A 20,530-nucleotide genomic window follows, 5' to 3' on the forward strand; every position below is an offset into this window, starting at 1 on the left:
CATAGAGTTGTAAATGAGAAAGAAGTTAATGTGCCTTCTAAAAAATCTAAACAAAGGAAGCCCAAGACAATGATAGTTTTTACGGTTTTAAAAATTGACATCATAAATTTAATACGCTTGATTTATCCCTTTACATAAAAATGGGTCTAAAGGCTGGAATGCTGTTATAAGATTTTTGGTTTTGTGAAAACCTGTATCTGAACTTGTAAATCATGTAATTTATGGCTCATCAGTACTGTAGTTACCATAGACATTGTCCAACATCACTCATCCGGTGTTCATTTCACTTGTGCAGCTCTTAAAATGAGTCATAAATTGCGTTAATTGTTTTTTTTTTTTTTTAATTCTGCAGATACCTTGTTAATAGTGAAATAAAATGCCTTCCCTTTATATTTTGTTGATATTTGTGTATTAAAAATATTTTTGATTGACATTTAAACTTTTTCTATGTTTTAAAATATATATATGTTCTATGTTTACTAAAATATATATATTTGGGCTCGTTAACCAATTAATTTTCGGGCTACCTCAAGAGTACCTGGCCGAAGGGCTACAAGGGAAGCTTTAGAAATTTTGCGAGCCCTGTGGTGATTTCATGCTTCTAGCCAAAGTCACTTTCTGCAGGGGGCGCCCCCAAGGGGTCGGCCAAAAAATCTGCCACCCCTAGTGGCCAACCCCTAGTATGAGTTGCAGTGGCTACTATTAAGGGTTAAACTCTATTTTAAATGTAATCTATTAATTTGTAGATCATATATAATTTTATATCATTTAATATAGTTACTATACACACGAAGAGTGACGTTTTCTCTCAGACGTCTGCTAATTGCAAATGTTGACCATTGATTTCATACAACAGTTCAATATAACAAGAAGTTAATATCAAAGTTTTACGTTTTAGACAACATATTCAAGTTTTTGCGCTCATATTTCTAAAAACAAAAATCATTCCAAACACAGCCACTGTTCTTTGCGTTCTCTGAGCAAAATGATAGTGTTTTTCGTCCTGAATGAATCAACCGTTAAATGATTTGTATCATTCGCAATGACACTTATTAACAGTGACTCGCTGCCACCTACAGTACGGCTGTTTTAATTTCATATTTAAGGTACATTTCATTTTAGAACAATTTCAAACATCAGTTTGCAAGTGTTTTTATGTTTAAAATAATCAAAACATTATTTATTAATTTGTAACTCCAGGTTAAAGTATTCCGTGAGTCCCCGCGTCAGAGCTCCATTAAACAGTGTGTAAAAACAAAAACTCTAAATGGCACTTCAGATGCAGTTTCTGTTTTCTCTGCATTGCAAGATCAATTTTGTTGATACTGAATTGCATTTGCTTGGTAACAGCCCAACTGCAAGTGTCTGACTTAAAAGATGGTGCACACTTTTTAGAAAAAAATGGCGTAAAGGTTAAAAAAAAAAAAAAAAAGGCCTCAGCTGTCAGCAGACTTGAGAAATAATATATACCACAATAACACACAACAGCACAAATATTGTCTAATTTTTGTTATCGATAAAATCCCAGAAATCACAGAGATATAATTTTTTTGTCAATATTGCAAACCCTTTATTTATTTATTTATTTTTTGATGTGCCACCCCAAGATTTACTGTGGCCTCATCTGGCCACCCCTATTAAAATTTCTGGGGGCGCCACTGACTTTCTGGTAAGATATCTGTACTTTTACTTGAGTTTGGCTTTCAGGTAATTTATACACCACTGAAGAGCAGTGATACGAATTGCCTTTGTTCATCTGATTCAGTAAAACAGTCCCATTTTTCACCATTACACTTATTTCTTGCAGACCAATCTTACAGTGCACGCTAACATATGATAAAGTCATGACCTTTCCTTCGTTTCTTCCCATACGTTTCAAAACGTACGGGCTCGTCCGGGATTTGAACCCGGGACCTCTCGCACCCAAAGCGAGAATCATACCCCTAGACCAACGAGCCATACTATTGAACTGTTAGTTAGTATTTATGATGAAATCGCCCTGACGTCCCGGGTTTTTTTTTTTTTTTATATTTCAAAAAAAGACCCTATAACAGTATAATAAGCTTAAATACTGTAACACCGTGTCTACACCGGATGCGTCAGTTGTCGCGCCGCAAAACTGGACGCGTCATAGATAGAGCGAGGCAGCAGTGTACTGTCGGGGATTTGTCGTGTCGCGTCGCATCGCGCTGCTCCACTCCGCTCGCGTCCGGTGTAGACACGTGTACAGTCACAGAGTATAGGGGAATTAAAGTCACAGAGGAGACCCTTTATTTATATTAATCACCAATTCATGTCCCGGCCGGTTAGCTCAGTTGGTTAGAGCGTGGTGCTAATAACGCCAAGGTCGCGGGTTCGATCCCCGTACGGGCCAATGTGTTTTGTTATTTATTTCTGTCACATGTACAAGCATATAAATGTTTTAAAACAAATATTTACTGTAATCGATAAAAAAATGGATTCATATATTATGAGTTAATGAGTATAAAAGATTCAATAAAACATAAATCATATTCATGCCCATCAGTAATATTTATACTACTTATGACAAGTGCATTTATATTTACATTTAGTCATTTAGCAGACGTTTTTAGTAATTTATCAAATTCTACACTTGTACAAAATCTATACAAAACATTAAATCCAGAATTTCATGTAAATTTCTTTGCTTAGTTTAAAAAGAAAATTAAAATGATTATTAATGTTGTCTTAACATTAAAACCTACGTATGGTTATGCACAACGGAGTAGATCTTTTTCAACTAAAGTGTATTTTACCTTTTCTGCAAATTAACACTGAATAACTTTAATTTTTTTTTTAAAGAGTCACACAGGCAGTTGAAATACTTGGCTAATATATGATGAAATATTCTTGTCTATTATCCTGACATACATCATTTTTTCAGGTGAAAATATCTGCTAGTTTTCCGCAACACCCTATCTTATTCACCACAATGTCAAGAGTGTCTTTCTTTAACTTAACCAGATACATGTTACGTTCTCATTGTTACTTGTGAATGTGTAAGAAACAGTCTCACCGTAACAAGTCGCAGACACATTTTCAATTTTTTTTTTTATTTTTTTTTGGACAGTTACTTCCATGTTTTCTCATAATCATTTCCTTTGACTTTTTTGCATAATTCTTATACGCTATTAAAGGGCCATTGCTATGTTTCAGACCACCTGCATACAATTGGAAGACAAAAAGGGGCTAGACACGGACCCATTAGCAAGAATGAGTAACACGACATTACATGACATTTCATTGGCACAAAATGGTCTTTTTTTCCATCCTTCCAAATATTATAATCTTTAATAAACATGATTTCTGAATATCAAAAACAAAATGGAAAAAGTAGAAGCAGTTTAGTGTACGTTTTAGATACTTTGGGAACCTTGGGACTTCTACTTCATGAGATTACATCCCTGGGACTTCCAAAGCAAATGGCAGTTTGAAAATACTTCTGTAGTGAAGAGTCCCTCTTTAAGATGAAAAGCTGTAAAGGCTGCATGGAATCACTTTCCAAGAGTGGGACTTCTACTTCATATGGGAAAGAGACAAGCAAAATGTCTGCCACACAATGGCTTACCCTAGGGAACCAGACAAAAGTACAGCTGGTTTACCCATTTTCCTAGTCATAAATCTGACTTCAAACAGAAGCAACATCTTTCAGAGGTATACAGTATATTTTTCCCCAAACCCCACTGCGAAGGCAACTATGAGACAGAGCAGCTTAATAAACCCAAGAATTAACCTTTGTAATGAAATAATGTTTTTGTAATGAATTCATATCAAAAATCACTTAAACCTGGATTGTTACAGATGTCCTGAAACACGGCCAGGACTACTTTTGTTTTCCTTCAATTTGTGATTCTCTTTTAAAATGCAAACAGTCGCCTTATTTCATACCAATTTCAGGCGAAACCCTGGTAGGAGAGGCACGCGCCACACCTGGTAGAGGCCACACCTACAATAATGTTTACAAGGGTCACTGAGAAATCATCAAACCCTTTTTAGTAGAAGAAATTTTTTGGTGGGGGAATTTGCTGTGAGATGTGTTGGTTTGGTGATGTGTTGTGTGTGGACGTGGGTGTGAGGGATTATAGTAAGGGGAACCAGGAGGATGCAACATAACCACTGAAGGACACGCATTTCAAAAGCGTTTGGGTCCCCATGGAGATGATCTCGCATTAGTCACAGGTGCACCAAAACTGGGGAATTCCTCGGAACTGCTCATATCAGGGGCCTAACAAAAAAAAGGGGTTAAATTACATTAATTTCATTCATTAATCCATGACAGATTACAACGTTCCTACCACAACATGACAATACTAAAAACTATTTACCTTTTCATTGCCACTGGCCCAAGGAGCCTCCCGCACAACAAAGCCCTTGGATGGGCCTCGAGGTTCTTCCATGCTGGAGGCAGTGGAACCAGAAGCGGGTGGCGGGCTTCTTGGGGGGGATAGGGGGGGGGGGGGGGGGGGGGGGGGGGGGTGCGGGCCGGGGGCGGCATTCATATAGGCACATTGTTTTCGTTTTCCAACTACATCAGACAGCTGAGGGTAACAAAAAATAAATAAATAAATAAATAAATAAATAAATAAAAAAATAAATTTCCTTTTTGCCAATTTAATACTCTAAAATTAATCATTTAATTGAAATTTCCTCTGCCAAAGTATAGAATTCTTACATATTCCTCCTCCAGGTTTAGAAGGTGATCAATGGCTTCATCAACCTGTTCTGGACGACCAGTCACAGTCACTAAATTGGGATCCGCAGCTCCACTCGGAGGGAACCGAACATCAACCTGAAAAAAGGTAAAACAATGTACAGACAGGTTATTTAAAGTGTGCATTTAAGAAGAAAAAAAACTAAATGATAGAACTCAAATACTTTGTATGAAAGTGATTGAAGATGTGACACCTTTACCATCTCACCTTAAACTCATCCATAATTTTGCGGATTCCCTTGCCACGTGCCCCTATGATGCGGCATGGACTCTGCTGTCCAGGGTGAGGTGCCTCAGAGATCATTTTTCCTCCAGATCACCCACTATAGTCTGAATGCATCAATCACGTGCTGCCAAAGCATTCTGCTCATAGCCAGAAAATGGTAATCTGATCCTAGAAAACCAAATCAAGGTAAAAAAAAAAATGTTCTTGGTCTAGAATTCCCCAAGGGGGAAAAAAAATAAAAAAAAAAAAAAAAAAAAACACATTTGTGAAGAAAAATCAGTCATTTTTAGGCTCCAGCCTGTTACCTGGTTCTCATCATTTTTCTCTGGAAACTGAATGTTGACCTCATGCTGATTGCGGATTTGGGTGATTATGGCACCCTTGCGTCCAATGATCTTTGGGTGATACTTGGGATCCACAGTGATGATCAGCTTGAAGCTCCTGAGAGCCTGTGGACAAAAATATCAATTTATAATAATTCACATAATGTGTGATTACAGAGTGGAAATCATTTTACAATGTTTCATTGTTGCTATTCAGGCTGTCAAACTTACCGCTATCCTCCCATGTTCGGCCTGTAGCTCTTGGACACGCTCAAGAAGTCCCTCTTTAGCACGGTCAAGATGGGAGGCCAGGCCAGAAATGGAGATAATGTCAGACTGTAACTCATGAGCAGGCACTTGAATATTAACCTGGGAGGAAAATATATTTGTCAGGACAGCAGAAAGAAAATCTATAAGATACGGTTAAAAACTTTTAGTTATAAATGCAACATCTCTGTAGCCATTTATATGAATTAACTGCTGATAAATGCAGAAATAGACTTATGGCTCCATTGAAATCAGTTGATAAGACTAACCTCAAACTCATCCATCATCTTGCGGATTCCACTTCCTTTCTGACCAATGATGTAGCGATGAAGCTCAAAAGGCACTTCCACTGCAATGGTCACAGGAACCAAAGCCTTAAGGACAAATATTTGTTATAGCATTTGACAAAACAGACCAAGAACATACAGATAAGAACTACTGCATAAAAGGAAAATTTTCACACCTTCAGTGCTTCAACGGCAGCTTCACATCTCTCTTTGCGGCCAGACAGCACAATGACATCACACTTCTTTGGGACTAAAGGATCAGCAGGCTCCTTCACCTCTCCATTGGCCTCACCATTCTCCTGAACTGGAGCATCAGCTGATGGAGCTGAGTAAAACAGAAAGGTTGCAGATTTGATCTTAGAGACTTGCCACAAAAAAAAAAAAAAAATAATAATAATTTGCTTGTAATTTTGTTTATGACCACAAAAGCCTCTGCTAAACACATAAATGTAGATGTTCAGAGGGGACTGCAGGATGCCTTAAAAGTATTTAAATTAAAATGTAAAAAAAAAAAAAATTAGGTGAAATAGCTTACCCTCAATAACTATTGAGTGACCTGAACAATAATGTATTGTTGAATATTTATGAACACATGGTTCTGGAGTCTCTAGCATCAATGTTGTCTAAAAGTTTGTCAATGTTGTCAAATGGGCCATTTTTGTGCTTTAGCTTCAGTGTGTGGTCTTCTTGTACAAGGGAGAGTTGTGGTTTCCATTTCAAAACTAAGCCAAGAAACATTCGATTTTCCATGATATGACCTTTTGATTATCAATATTCACTATAATATTTACCTTGCTGGTCCTCTCTGTCTGGAAACTTGATCTGCACATTGTGGTCTTTAGTAATCTGCTGTATGCGAGAGCCCTTAGGCCCCATTATGGTCTGGAAATTGGAACTTCTGAGGGATCACACACTCCATGGTCACTTGTGCATCCTGTAGATTAAGCAGAACATGTAGTCCATTACCTCTTTAAAATAGCACAATAACTGAACTGTCTGAGATCAGAATTGCATTAATGCATTGCAGACTGTTACATCTACTCACCAAATCCTCAATCAATTCCAGAATGCGTTTCTTCGCTGCCTCCACACAATCTTTGGCTCCCTTTAGGGTGACCTTATCGCTCTGTGTGCCAGTTCGGGGGAAGCTGACCATAACGCCACCATACTCATCAGCGATCTTTCCTTAGGGGTTTTGGACGAGGCAAGCAACACGAAGAAACGATGGTGCCTTTGGTTCGTTGGGTTATGAGATCATGTAATACTTTATAATGATTATCATGATTTTGGTTTTATGATTTTTTGAATCATTTGGTATAATTTTAGTCCATTCAGTTTTTTTTAATTTTTTTGTTGGGGTAAAAAACGATGAACATGGGGACCAACCAAGCTCTTAATAAGTGCCTCCAGCTCCTTCTGTGCTTCTGCTACAGCTTCCTCTGTACCGTGACCGTTGTCAGCCCTGATCCTCATCTTCAGCAGTAGGGAAGATGATGCTGGCACTGTGCTGTCCCGCACCTCTGCGGAATTGCCACCGCCTTTCAATAAGGGGAACTTTGTGGTATCGGTTGCACCGAAGGTCAAACTGTGTGGCCTTTCGTTTGGCTAATCAAAACTAATTAAAAAAATCATTAATAAATAAATAAATAAAAATAATAATAAAAAAAAAAAAACACCCCACCACAAACATATTAGTCATACAATAAATTAAGTAGTTTTAATTTAATTTTTAGAGCATTAATGACTGGCCTTGTGTTAAAAGCAGTTTGGAAACTTGTACTAAGATATCCGGAGTGCAAGCGGAACATCAGCATCACTGGCTTTAAGTTTCAAGTTCAAGGAAACCCATCCATTTAGACATACCTTTTCTTCTGCCAGGGACAGCAGCTGTTTCTTAGCTTTCTCTACCTCCTCCACGGGGCCTCTGATTGTCACTGCATCAATGCCAGAGCCCTCTGTTGGGAAATGGATGTGCACACCACCACACTCCTCCATGATGGAACGCACAAAACGCCCCTTGGAGCCAATTAGGGAGTTGTGTAGTTTTGAGGGGATGGACACCTCCAACTCTGTAATATTTGCCTGCACAGATATTTGGGGGGGGGGGGGTAAATGATAAGTTTCCTGCTATATACACACTACCATTCAAAACTCTGGGGTGTGTAAAGTTTTTGAAATAAGCCTCATGCTAATTGCATTTGTTTTTTTTCCTTTATGTAAGTTTTTTAGGCAAGCTAAATATTCCACAGCCAATTCTCAGTCTTCAGGGTCAACGATCAACTTCAGAAATATTTTGAATAGGTAAATAATACTTCTGAAAAGTAATATAAAGAACAACTTGACTTGATGTCACAGAAATTAGGGCTGTCCTTATGACTAAGGATTTTTGCGTGGTTGACTACGAGTTCATTTTAAGCATTAGTCGAGCTAATCGCACATTTATTAATAAAACCATTTAAATCATCATCAATGAGCCTTTAATTAATTGCCTTCATAGCCTAATAAGCGCTCAAGAACACACATAAAACTTGCCACAGCACACCAGTAGAAGTAATGATTGTGAATTTGTCAGTGAAAAACAGTAAGGAGACTGCATTAACATTTTAATAAACTAGTGCTTTCTTTGTTTCCGTTTAAGCGCCTGTGTGCATGTTTCATACGGATTGCATAATCAGAGAATTTGTTTTCCATTTGAATTGGTTAATTTGAAAGTAGACATTTCATTCTTTATAGATATACGTTTTATGTCTGTAAGGTAAAGACATGGTCTGTGAACTTGAGTGCAAAACATGGTTGATTTTGTTTTACATTTGAAAGCGCATCCTGCTTGCTTTCATTTTTTACCCACACTATAAAAAGCGCTCGATTTGTTTTTTAATGTGAGAGCACACAAATAATAGAGTCTTCAATCCTGTCTGCATTGAGCTACTGTTCAGCTTCCACACTGACTTGAATAGCAGCACATTTCTCTAGGTTAACATTACATTGAGCGGACATTAAATTTTGCTAATTTACTTACATCAGATAAATACATATTTGAGGTCGATGAATGAAAACGCGAGCGTTTTGGATGTCCTGCCTGATGTACTGTATAACCATCACACTAGCCATTAACAATCTATTTAGTGACTTCCCACTTTGTCTTCACTTGGGTTGTTGTTTGTTTTCTGCGACTAAGCGACTAATAAAATTTTGGCCACCAAGCCTCTTCTGGTCGACTAGCGATTAGTTGACTATTAGGAAGCATCCCTAACAGAAATACAAAATAAATAAACCCTCACCAGTTCTTTTTGAATGGCTAGAATCCTGTTTTTTGCTGCCTCACAGTTTGCCTTCTTTCCTGTGATGACAATCATTTCAGAGTTGCTGTTTTCCGCGGGCAGATCAATCTTGGTGTTAGTCTCTTCACGGATCTGAGAAAGAAAGAGAGTGCCAGTTAGTAAACAGGTTGAGAATGGATGAAAGTCTAAAAAGTAACTACTTACCTTCTTTATATTTGCTCCTCCTTTGCCAATTATGTTTTTGTGGAATTGCTTGAAAATGGGGACTGAAACAGAAAAGCTGTTCTCAACCTGGAAAAGAACGTAAAAGATTTCAGTTTTAGTTGCGGTGTAGGAAATCGCTAAAAATTGAATTGTCATTTCAATGACGGTAAGGTCCAAAATATACTCATTTTTTAAACAACAAACAAACAGCCTGTCCTAGTCTCTCATTTTGTATGAATGTATGAATACCGTCAGTTGACGTAGTGCAATATGGAGTTTCACCAAAATCCGATCAGTCTGGTAGCAAAGCATCAAGCCTGAACACACGTAGTCTATGCCAATCGGCACCCAGAGATGTGGCTCACACATAAGGCTATAGTCTCCATAGATGCAAGGCTGCATTTAACTAGTGCGTTTTCCCCGTTTTAACAATGAAAACGATCCTCATCCATAATGGTATTACCACAGTTTGTTTAAGGATATGTCTGTACTACACTAAAAGAAACCTGTATACATGACCATTCATGCTGTAGCAATCACGCTAAATAAGACAATTTATAAAGATTGCTATACTTATGCTGTTCATTTCAAAACTCACTTTAAAACACACCTCACTGAGTTATTTACAATAAACTTGACTGGGCAATCTAATGTGTTTTGGGCAATATTATGTTGCTGAACATGTTACTTGTGAGCCTTTGATAATCAAGATAATCCGCTACACTCCTGTTTAGGCATTTCTTCTCCTGTAAACACGCCTGTGTTAATATGAAAATAGGCAAAGTCTCATGAAAATCACATCCCAAATCAAATGCTGGTCTCGTAACGGTGGTTTTATTAGCGTTTGTGTTTTATCTGTAGCAAGGTTTTTATGGGTTTTTCTTACGTACAGAACTCGAATGTGTTAAGTGTATAATGATGTTCATGCATAGGGAAGACAGGGCGGGATATTACAACATGTCATAATGATTGACATAAAGAATCGGAAGTCAGAGCGGCTATCGCGAAAGAGAACACATGCAGACAGCGCAAGAAGCAGCTAATGCTTCATCAGTATATCAGTGGAAAAAGAATAGAAATTATGAATTTTAAGCACTGCATTTTAAACTAAAACAGCCTAAAGGTTGTGGAGAAATGAAAAACCATTTGCCTGATTTGTTGCAAACTTTTTCCATTGTGCAGTTGGCTCAGGAAATGAGTCTTTGCGTCTGGTAAAAAACGTCAACAAGCTAAAAAAAAAATAAAATAAAAGTTTTGAGGGTAATGAATGATGTAAGTCTTGTTCAAAAAAAGATTTCATAACATTGGTATCCAAATGATTATTGTTCGGAACCATTAATCAACGTCAAGGTTCATCATATCACAAGAGAGAAACATTTGAACTATACCCAGCCCTATTCCCAACATCAGCAATTGAATCGGAGAATTGGTGACTGACTCGAGCATAGAAAATTCAGGAAATTAATAATACAGTACATTAAATAATAATAAAAAATAAATAATACATAATAATAAATGTATGTATTAGTATGTATGTATGTTACCATTTCATCGCCACAATTTTGCTGCTAAACTTTGTGCATTTTTTCCACCTCAGTGCGAGGTCCATAGTTTTGTACAATGTCCCTTTCTGCGTTGGTCAGGGATTGAGATGACCAAAGCAAAGGGGGGAAAAGTTTATTGTTTTTTTTTCATTGTAAGACACAGAAATGTGCCATTTGCATAAAAAATGCATGCATCTTAAAACATTTACCTCAGACTTATTATCCCGAACTTCCTTAATGTTCTCCCCTTTCTGTCCAATGATGGCTCATTAAGAAAGCGTATGTTCAATGATCTAGTTCTTTATGCGCCTCATTCTCCTGTTAAAATCACTGACATTCTTCGAGAGCTTTCAGTCAAGAGTTGCCAGGCAGGTAACCCAGAGGACTTTATACTCTGAGGCTGCTTAGAGACTCTGGATGTTTATTTTCCACCAGCTACACATGTATCTAACTCCAATTTAAGTATGACATAAACAAAATTTACTGCAGACAGTGAAAAACTAAAGTAAAATCATCTAAAACAAAAGCAGGCGATACAACACACAACGAAGTAAACTAACTTCACAAGAACATTGTGAAGAGTGAATTGTAACCATAGACTTCTTTTATTCCATTACAAAGCATAATCCAACTTGCCATGGCATGATACTTAAGCGCTACAGCTCCTTCCTTGCGCTCCTGCACCCCCTGGGGTCCCCTCGAGACGGACATGTTACTCTTCTCGTTGTCGGTGGAAGCTGACTGACACTTGGGGAGCTCCTTTATGCGGTTAACTAGATGTGGAGGAAAAAAAAACATGGGTTTATGAATGGCACATGGATGTGTTCACATAATATCCGCTATAAACATCAAAACAGCTGTGCTCACTGTTTGCGCCGCCTTTTCCAATTAAGTGTCGGTGGAACTTGGGCGACACCGAATCTCAGTGGTATCCCAGTTCGGCTAATCATAATAAAGAAACATGAAAAGTCATGTGCTTAAATTTTTAGACATAAAATCCACATAATGTCCAAAATATAACAAAGCAAGTGGAAGCATTTGTCAAATAATAGGGAAGTTAAAGTTCTGACCAGATCTGTAACGATGACTTCAATCTGGCCGTTGTACTAGCTGTACATCTTTGGTGGGGACCCTCCAGCGTGAATCTGGTCCTCTCCCTAGGTGAACTCAATGTGCACCTGTTGAGAACCACAAAGCACTGTCTTAACTGGCCTCATATTTTCAAAGGGTCAGTTCACCCAAAAAATTAGAAGTTTAGTCACTTACTTATCTTCATGGTCATTCCAAACCTATAAGTCTGTCCTTCATCTTTGTAACAAAAAGGGAAGATGTTTAATAAAAAATAAGATATTTCGGTCCCTCCATTTGAATGTTCTGAGTCCACCAAAACGTTGATACGTCACGACAGTTGATAGAACAAGTTTTAGGAGTAATCCATGTGGAATCACACACTCGAAGTCTTTCTAAAAAAAGACACTTTATAGGATAAACAAATTTCATTTCAGCATTTCTGACATTTTAACAAAAAACACCAACATTCAATATTGGTAATAAAGGTAGTGTTGTACTTTCTTGATGGGCAAATTAACTACGGCGATGTTCTCAATCAAATACGTTTTGAAGCTTTAATTTAATTATTAATTTGATTGCACACGTGCATTAATTAATGTTCATGTGAATAAAAGCATATAATTAAACCGGGGGGGGGGGGGGGGGGGGGGGGGTGGGGGGGGGTGGGGGGGGGGGGGGGGGCGGTTCAACCATATAAACATGTTTGATTAAATGATTCATATGGATTACTTTTACTATGTCTTTCATGCACTTTTTGCAGCATCAGATTGGTGTTCTTTCTTTCAATAGAGGAACAGACAGATCTCAGGGTTCTTTAAATATTTGTTTCAAGCAGACAAAACAGAAGCCGTATGGGTTTGGTAGAAACAACATGAGGATTTGTATACAGTAGGCATTGCTGGCTGTGTTGTCATTTTAGTAGGACCAATACACCAAAAAAAAAAAAAAACTAATGCATTGGTAAATCTTGGGGTGTTCTTCTTGGCTAGACGGCCACTGTCATTCTGAACTACCTGGTGCTGGATGGCGCAAATACTGCAATCTTTGTTACTGTCCACTTTGACATGTTCCTCTGGTCAAAAAACATACTGCTGAACATAAGTCCACCATCTACACATTCCCTTCGTTGAGCAAGGACAATTAGAAACAATCTTGCTTAGCAACTCCGAACATTAGCGGAAAGTTGGAGCTCACCTTGGGCATGTTGCTGCGTGGATCTTTGCCAGATTTTGTCCTTTCCTTGCCAATAATGAAACGATGAGTGAAGCCAAAGAGGGAGCAGAGACTGAGGGACACACGTGTAGCTGTTGGGCCTGTACCAAAGAAAGTAAGGTCAAAGGTTGATAGACAGTAAAAATTGATAGCATATCTGCAGTGACATTTCTAAAATTAAAGCCAAAAGAGAAGAATGCATAAAGAGAGCTTGATGGAAGAAATTTCGTTTTCGGAAAACAATGCAGGGGGGAGGAAAACGAGCTTGTTTACCTTGGCAAGACACTTCAGTGAGTGCCTGGCCCAGCCGGTTCTGGCTCCCCCACGCAGGATTACAGTCTCTGGAGCTGCTGTCGAGGGTTTGGGATATCAACCGGAGACGGCCGGTCCTGTTCCAGGATCTCTTGCAGGGTGTTACCCTTAGGCCCCCCCAATTACATAACTTGTTGCTGAGATTTCTTCACCACCTCCACTGCAATAGTGGTGGCATTCTTCTTCTGAAATGATCAAAAGGCCACATTTAAAACATTCGTCCACAGGTCCACTTTCAGGTCACTCATTATTTGTTCACATAGAAATTCGGCCAAAAGTGAGGGTCAAAAGCATACTGTGGATTTTGAAGAGTCAACAAAAGTCCATTAATTAATTCTGTCAATTTGCTCACCTTCCTCCTCATAAATCTTCTTGATCTTGGCTATGGGCAGGCCACCTGCTCTTTCTCCCCAGTGATTGCACGATCTCTGTGTTGTTCACACTTGGTGGAGGAACATTAATGAGGGCTCCTTTCTCCGCATCAAGCCCCCACCAGCTTGTTATAAGCTCCAGTGATGAAGGGGTGATACACCTTTTCAATGTTCATTCTCTCCACAGCACGCTTATCCTGCAGTAAATTAATGAAATCATCATTTACTAGGTTTATTTATTACTCAAATTAAATCAGTAAATAAATAATTAGCACCATCTCACATAATGAGAATCGTAACTGTGATTAGCAGGAAAATCAAAAGCCTAACATGAGGCTGCCAGACCTGATACAGCAGAGATGAGCAGGGATCTCGTGCTTGGTCCTTCTCCAAGCCTTCCTTGGTTTCCAGAGGATCTTGATGAGGTGTTACTGAGGGTCCTTAGGGTTCTAGGGGATCTGGATCTTGGGTGGCAGTCTTCAGCTCGAGCTCCTGCAGCTTTTCCCACTCTTGCCGATGACAATGCGATGTGTGATGGTGCTTTGGGGATGGCCACAAGTAGCTGAAGCCTGTAGTCAAGTCAATAAACAAAAGGATACCTAGTAGATTCATAATCACAAAATTTCTGGCTGTATACAGAAAAGCTAATAGCCTTATTTTCATTGGTATTTTTAGACCCCTAGCAATAAATCATTATATTATGAGAAATTTATACTATTGAATCTACACATTTTAAAAAATAAAATAAGATGTTTTAAATAGTAAATGTCCATTTTGAGATTAGCTAAAGAATTTTTTTTAGCAATTTCTTTACATTTGTTTTAACAACTGACTTTAAATGAGTGTTAAAAAAATACCGAAATACCAAAATCTTGTGGCCTCCATGTTGAAACGGACTGATAGAATACAAAAACTAATAAAAAAAATAAATAAAAAAATCACATTACCCTGATGTCTGCAGTCGGGACAACAATCTCTTTGCGGGCCTTTTGGTTCATGACAGCGTCAATGCTTCCCAGAGAACATATGGAGAGGCCTTGGTCCTTTAGCCATGGAAGTTCCAGGTGGGGCTCCAGTTCTTGTGCAAAAATATCAAGAAATGACTTTAGACTGTGTCTACTTTCTCCAAACTGGTTAATGTCCTTGTACTTGGCGCTCATTCCAGAGGCACATGGAAAAACCTGCATTTATCCAAAGCAGAAACCTGTCAAACCACTTGAATCCAACATTCCCCAGGTACGAATTAGTGACTGTAAAACTAAGCTGGATCGCTGTACCTGGGTAAATTAATGAGGCTTGAGAGGTTTGATCTTAGACGGTCCCAGGCATTTCCAGCGCCCTGTACCCCCCTCTTGGCAAATGGCTTTTCAGGTAGAGGGGGAAAGCCATCCTTGTAGGGTGGAAGGCTAGCCTCATCTTCAGCACCACTAGGTCCCGGCCGCAGCAGCTAAAGGGGAACAGCGGTACAAAACTAAACATTCACTTTTGCCAGGAAGCAAAGTTACCCGGCAGTTCAGCAATGGTCAAGAAACTGCCACCATACCTTCACCTGCTCTGGCTGAAGGCCACTTAGCGATGCTCATTAAAGCTTCCTTGTCGTAAGTAAAGGGACTGAAGCTTCATGGTCGAATCCCACGTTTTACACGAGTCCGAGGTGTGCCAATAAGAGAGGAGATTAGCACATGATTACTGCATAAGGAACAGTGTTTGGTTGTATCTGTGACACTTACGACAGAGATTTAAACAAAATACACACTGACAGTTAAGACAATCCACATTTATCAACATGGGTGGAGTTGTGAAACCGTTTCACACTTATATATATATATTATATATATATATATATATAAAAACACTTCCCATATGCAGGTGCCTGATCTTATTAGGAATAACTCATACAAGCAAGTTTAAATGTAAGTTGGTGTGTACCCTCAGAGAAGGTATCACAATGTTCATACATCACTTTTGTGATGAAGATTACAGACTTCTCGCTGCTGATGTCTGTGTGGACTTCTCCAAACATTTAGTCCGCTCTTAAACCCCAACGCATTCTTAAATTATGCCACAATCAAAACCAAGAAACAAGGGGGGGACCAAGAGACCCATCCCACTTTTTCTCCGCTTTTGCTGGGTTACAATAACCATTTCATTTAGAAGTGCACCAATTAGAGAGTTGCATGTTCTGTTAACTTGACCAAGGGCTGATTCTAACCCATCAAGTTGAATGAGCTCTAAAGCTAAGAGGATTTCCCACTACTAACCCTTATTTTCTGTTACCCCAGGGTATGTAGAGCAGCAAACAGATACCCCAATTCTACTTTGTAAATAAAAGTTCGGACATGCACAGTTCACATTTAATATGAAAAAATGGCACGCCACACACCGAAGTGAAACATCACTTGGCAGACTGCTCCGCCTAACACCCAGCTACGGAAGTGAGGAAAAGACCAAGATTATAAACGCGATGGTACTGTTACAGCCCTGCAGCCTGGCGTTCCATGAAAGAACACACATTTGGATGTATCCAATTCGAACGTCAAAGCACTAACACAGGTCTTAAAACAAACAATGTAATTTAGGGTAGCCGAAACTGGTAGTGAGCAGAATGAATACAGTTAAAATGGGATATTATCATCAATAGACGTTTACTCGCGTATTAAGTCCTACAACATTCCTTCCAGCTCACTCTGACAATCTGCCCCTCAAACCCACACAATGCAAACGCCAACCTGTCTCACAGTACAAGGGCGTTGTAATGTGCTTTTCTCTGCATGCCCCTCTCCAGGGCCGCTTCCTCTACAAGCCTCCCTACCAACTCAGACCCGCGAAGCTAAACAGTTTTGATAGTACAGCGCCTCAGGCAGATCAGCCACTCCAAGGGTATATTGATTAACAAACTGAACACTAACAATCCTTCACGTGCTCAAATGAACTAGATTTTAATAACACTTTTAATCATATCACTCAATAAATGTGGACGTAAAAACTTGACCCATGTGTACAAAACACAAGACAAACACGTATCTTGTGGTTCAAAGGCAAACATTAGGCCGTGTCAAGTAAAATCAATCAAGTAAAAACAAAGACAGTGGTCATTAACCTTACCACTAATGGGTCGGTTACCAGATAATCCGTCCTGTAACGCTGGCCCGTAGGTGTCGCCCTGCCAGCTTTTTGCCTAAAAACAACACAGAAAACAAAAAGGATGGGAGAAAAAAAAAAAAAAAAAAAAACAGCAGGACTGTCACCAATCATGCAAAACCAATTTCAGTTGCATAACTTAGTTTACACGTGGCATATGTGTTTGCATTTCCTATGAATATGCATAAATCTCCATTTAAATACATGCAATGTGTTTTTATTAAAATAAATTTGAGAAGAGTAACCAAGGATGATCAACTCCAGGTCGTTATTTAGAGTGAGCCTCCTACAAGAGTTTCAAAATAGTTAAGTTATTAGCACGCGTACAAAGATATGTGGTGATGACCCTAACATAAGTGTATATAATGACTTTGAAACATGCTAAATAAAAAATAAATTACTATAATAAATTGCTGTAACGGCCCAGTGGCTCTCGCGACTTGCTAACGTGGCCATTCCTGCGTATGTCAGATTTAAATATGGCGGATTTACATTTGCTCTTAGAATGACACAAAAAAAGCAACTGGAAAAATAGTTTAACAAATTTAACAAAGAAATGTTTTGTGTGCGTAAAAACGAGTTTCGTATGTAATATTTTTGACCTCTGTTGTATACATCCGCGCGACCGTCAACACATGACAAGCCAGGCTAACGGCTACCGGAGCAGTGAAGACGGATGTGCTCGTTTAAACACTTAATAAAGTTCACCTCTATCAACCATTTTACTTCGGAGCATGGTTGGGTGTTACATAATTTAATCGACATTAATAGGGTGTGTTGTTTGGAAAATTTCTGACAGTTTTTTTGGGTTTGAGGCCGATGAAAAACTGTGTCGTGGCTAGACACCAAACTCCAATCAACTTTGAGCTGCGGCGTTGCGCCGATAGGTACACGTACGACAAGTAGCGCGAGCTCTACACACACATGGGATAAGGAAAACTTACTCTTATTGAGCCGTTATACACCTAATGTCCAGAGAATGACAACGTCTCACAAGTGTACACAGAAGAACACGGCCTTTCTTGACGACCGAATGTGAATGTTTAGTCAAGATCCAGCATTAGTGACGGTCCGCACAAAGTCCACGTAGGCATTTACTGCAAAGGGGATGAAACAGTAGGGAGAAAATTGACAGAGTGCGAGCCGCAGAGCCCATTTTCACAGGCCATGTTCCGTGTAATCAGAAGTCAAGAAGAAGCAAATGCAGACTGTCGGAGTGTAGATGGATGTAGACTGGGTTTGCGGAAGGAAGAGTGACCTTACATGTGTTTTGGTTCCCGTCTGCCGCTGTGTGGTACAGAAGCTCGTAGAGAAACTCCACTGGCGAAAAGGATGAGCAGCAGCTTGTGCGTTATATAGCTTCGAGCCTCCTCCAAGTCACATTCCCTCACGTCACATTGCCCGTAACCGAATCGACAGATCATACATGGTCTTTCTGAAAAGGAACAGCATATAAATGTGGCTGGGATTTCTGATTCATCTCAGTCAGAGTATTTTGGATCCCATTCTTCAGAAAGCGTATGACCAGTTTAAAAGCATTTCCGGCAGGTTACATCAGCAGTAGGTGGTCAAATAGTGGCGTTGGCAACTGTTTGATATCAGTCCATTAATTAATTACTTAATAAAATCAACTTATTCATACTTTATTAGAACACTTTTTGTACAAACGTATTTAACAAATTATTCCCGAAAGCGTTTTTCTAATCAGTAACTAAAAATGCATCTGAGAGGGAATTTGATTCATTTTTTTTGAACAATATTTTTTTAATTTACTGACTTCATGCATTCACTGATTAGTTTTTCTGGAGTGCCACCCCAGCAGGAAAGTGGCCGATAAGTGGAGTGTATTTTGAATCATTTTGAACTCAACTATTCAACAAGTTAAAAAAGACCAGTTCTTATTTTAATTTTTTTCAACACCAACCAAGGTAAAAACAGCCCATAGGCGTACTGTCCTAGGCAACTTAAACGGGATAGTTAATCTTTGTGCCAGACCTATTCTGACACATTTACTATATTAAAATCATCAACACATGAATGAGTAAAAAAAATTAACACACACACACCCAAAACACACACACAAACGTTTGTCCCTAAGATCACACGTTAATGTGTTTAAATTTTAACACAGGGTGTGTCCCATTTGAGTGACAGTTTCTTTCTGTGCCTTGTCTCATGGCCATTAAGCTACATTACATTTACATCCATCTGCAGAAAAAAACAGTGCGTAGCGAATTAACATCACTTTGTATTTGCAAGATTGTGATCTTCCACCTAAGGCAATCATGGATATCATACATGTGATAACATCAACAAAGTATTTTAAATCAGTTATGGTTTGGCTTCTGGGGTTGGCTGCTGCTTGTGTAAGTTTTTATTCCTAAAAACTGTAATCTATATCAGTAGTAGATGGTGAGTGTCGTTTGGTCAATTGCTTTTTCTGGCCAGACAGCACAGGAAAAACCAAGCCAAAATGGCTAATGCCTTGTTTAGAGCTAGCAACTAACTAGGAATTAACAACCCAAATCAGACATACAACTCATGCTCCACACCCCTAAACAAAAATATATGCAAAGTTAAATGACCTAAAATCCTACTACAATTAAAGGATGGGTTACAATCACCCCGAGAGCTGGAGTTGTAATAATGACCAAAAATGTCCTTTTTGTTTTAAAAAAAAAAATCTATACAGATATTATAATTATCAAATAATAATTTTAAATATTGTTTGGGCCGACGGAGCTTCAGATTTTATATTGTTATTATTGTGTCTATTATGATTATTAGGTTGTTATTTATTATTATATTATTATATTATTATTATTATTATGGTAACAGTTTGAGGGCTGGGTTTACTATTTACATGCCAACTGTGAAAATCTGGGGTCCAGAAACACAACCCACGGAATAGACAATGTGCAGATGGAATCATACAGAGGATTTGCAACGTCCTAAAAAGATAGCACTTTTGATGGGATTAATATGCCAAACAGATATTGTTTCTCTTGACTGATTTTAAGCACTGGCTTGAGCACACAACATCCCACTCTTTCTGCGCATGTCATTATCCCTCAAAAATTGGTCTTGAGAGTAGGTGACATGGGGTCTTGCAACCTGTCATTTTCTCGTTGAGGGGGTTTTGTGGGAAAGACTACTTGGAAATACACTTTCAATGTAGGCAATTTAATCTTGATTTTGGGAAAATTAATATAGTGAGAGATAATGCTACTAAATCGCACATTTCATTTCATGCATATCAATTGTTTTTCTCTAAGGATACATGCCGAAATTAGTGATAAGATAGTTTGTTTTCTCAGGATTATAATATATGTTTATTGGGAGTTATAAATGGTTCTCTGGCCAATTCGCTCTTCAAGTGATTTACAATTGTTGTAAGGCGAAGTAATAAAATTTTAAAAGATTAGAAAGGGAAAAAAAAATCCTCAAACCCGAGTGGTCAGTACCTCTTACTTACTAATTTAATAGCATTAAATGAGTATACTGGAATTAGAACAGGCAACATTTCAGAGAGAAGGATAACTGCTATAAGATTTGAAGG

The 20,530-nt window shown here is 38.6% G+C and overlaps 2 non-coding genes and 1 pseudogene across 2 annotated transcripts; 1 reads left to right on the top strand and 2 right to left on the bottom strand.

Annotated features, from left to right (window-relative positions):
• Positions 1 to 1,886: 1,886 nt before the first annotated feature.
• trnap-ugg lies at positions 1,887 to 1,958 on the bottom strand. The gene has a single exon. It is a non-coding gene; the product is annotated as a tRNA-Pro (tRNA).
• A 342-nt stretch (positions 1,959 to 2,300) lies between these two features.
• Positions 2,301 to 2,374, top strand: trnai-aau. Its single transcript has one exon. It is a non-coding gene; the product is annotated as a tRNA-Ile (tRNA).
• Positions 2,375 to 4,093: 1,719 nt separating this feature from the next.
• Positions 4,094 to 18,395, bottom strand: LOC109090078 (annotated as a pseudogene).
• Between the last annotated feature and the right edge of the window lie 2,135 nt (positions 18,396 to 20,530).

This window comes from Cyprinus carpio, chromosome A6 (assembly GCF_018340385.1).
Source record: "Cyprinus carpio isolate SPL01 chromosome A6, ASM1834038v1, whole genome shotgun sequence".
NCBI lineage: Eukaryota > Metazoa > Chordata > Actinopteri > Cypriniformes > Cyprinidae > Cyprinus > Cyprinus carpio.